Below are 2,065 nucleotides of genomic sequence, written 5' to 3' on the forward strand. Positions count from 1 at the left end.
AATTATTACTCTGGTTTGTCCATTATATGCACACAGGTCTATCAAATGGTGGCCACATTACGGACGGTCGCATCGCGGTTCGGTCAGTTTCCGTACATAGTCCGGCCAGCGCCGCATCCAGAACTCGGACCGACCTGTGAATTCGGGCTTCGCCATGCCTTTACCGCATCATGCCGACGCCCTGCATCGACATTGACTTCGGCGCCAGGCCATATTTCTTTTATTACTCATTTTGCATAAATTATTTATTATGTAATGATTTTTTTATTACTATTATCTCTAGTTTGCACTATTTTTTGTGCACAGGAAAATGATACAGCCGGACTATATCCTCTGGCGTCACCTCGGATGGACGGGGGGCTTCGTCAACACTTCATTACCCCTTGCCGGGGACTTCGGCATCACTCTGCCGGCCTGCATTGACCGTGCTATGTCACCACTTTCGAGTGCCGAGCTCTTTGCTCCGCCACCTCAGGACCGGCTTGGGGGATGGAACCTTGTCCCGCATCAAGCTCGGACTGCATCATCAATACCAAACACATTAACCAGTTAAGTTGCCTTCATGCTCAAAGTTTTAAATTTTTAACTTGTGTTCGGTTCGACCAAGCATTATACTTTTTTGAAAAAAGTTGCTTGTAAAAAATTTCCTTGTCCAAACTTTGTTTGTGACGCACAAATTCAAATACCCCATTTATTTGGGGGCTTCCTTTATGAAGCTTTTCCTCTTGCATATGATTATACTTGTACGGCTTCGTTCCTTGTTCGTGTATTACGCCACAATATGCACCATATTGACTTAAATGATTTGCAAGCTGGGTTGCCTGGCTCCTGTGCTTACCCCTACGTTCCCGATTGTTCGGCTAGGGAGTAAAGGGAGCACTTCTGTGATTGTCACGACCGGGTCCTCCGAGCTCTGACCTCAGACTGGGTGAAGCCGAAAGCTAGCGCTCTTATTGTTTTCAATCATGGTCGGCACACAACAGAACTCATGAGTACAAAAAATCTATTGCACAAGTCTCATAGTAATAATGAGCACCGAAGAAAGGTATCGGTGGGGGTACCATTTTCTTCAAAGATGCTTCTTACACTTCATTAGTAATATAGCATAAGTTTGCTGAGCGCGCTTTGTCTGTTACAACCTTATGGACTGATTGCCTGGTCATCGGAAACACCGTCGATACTCTCGACAGGAGGAGAACATGACACTTTTCGGCCCTTGGCCGAAGAGGGAGAAGCCGACAATCGGTTAAGACGCGTTTAAAGTTCGGGTGAACACAGATATGATATAAGTACTTCGGTACATACAACCATTGTACATAAAATTCTTTTACCCAAGTCACTTGGGGGCTCTTAAATTTATATGAGCCGTTTTATAATAAGTGTTCTTCTTCTTAGTCGTTGCAAAGTTTTTTATTATTATTATTTATCACTCCTTTTTTCGACACGAGTGTGTGGTCACTAGCCCGGGAGCCTAATTTCTCTCTCAAAGCCGCTAGAGTTTAGTTTGCTAAACTGGCCTAATGAGAAGTACTCCGCCCTCGGGATAGGAGGTTGAAGCCGTAGGCTGACCCGCTTGAAGTCTTGAGATATGATGTGTCATGTTAAAGCACGATAGAAGCACTTTTTTTCTAAGGCCAATTTTCGGATAGGCACCGAACACTTGATCTTGTTCGGACGTCAAGTTTTTACTGACGTTTTTTGGTTTTCCAATCTTATGGCACTTTTAAACTATTTGTGTGTTTTCAACACAAGTCTCGCAGTGCAACGCCGGACACCTTTAGAGATTCGGCAAAAACATTCTCGGATATTGCTATATATGCATTGGTTTTGAATTGTGTCTTCGGTCAATAGTTGGGTTGCCCGGCTCCTGCACTTTCTTCCTATGTTCCGCTTTGTTCGGCTAGGTGTGCAAAGGGAGAACCACTGCGATTGTGCTTCCATCTCACATGCTTAAGCACCTCAGTGGAGAAAGTCAAAAACTGACTGTCACAATAAGGGTAAACAGGTCAGCGATCCGATGACTGTGTCAAATGATGGTCCATTTATAACATTGGCCGAAGTGTTT

Source organism: Triticum dicoccoides, chromosome 2A (assembly GCF_002162155.2).
Source record: "Triticum dicoccoides isolate Atlit2015 ecotype Zavitan chromosome 2A, WEW_v2.0, whole genome shotgun sequence".
Taxonomy (NCBI): domain Eukaryota; kingdom Viridiplantae; phylum Streptophyta; class Magnoliopsida; order Poales; family Poaceae; genus Triticum; species Triticum dicoccoides.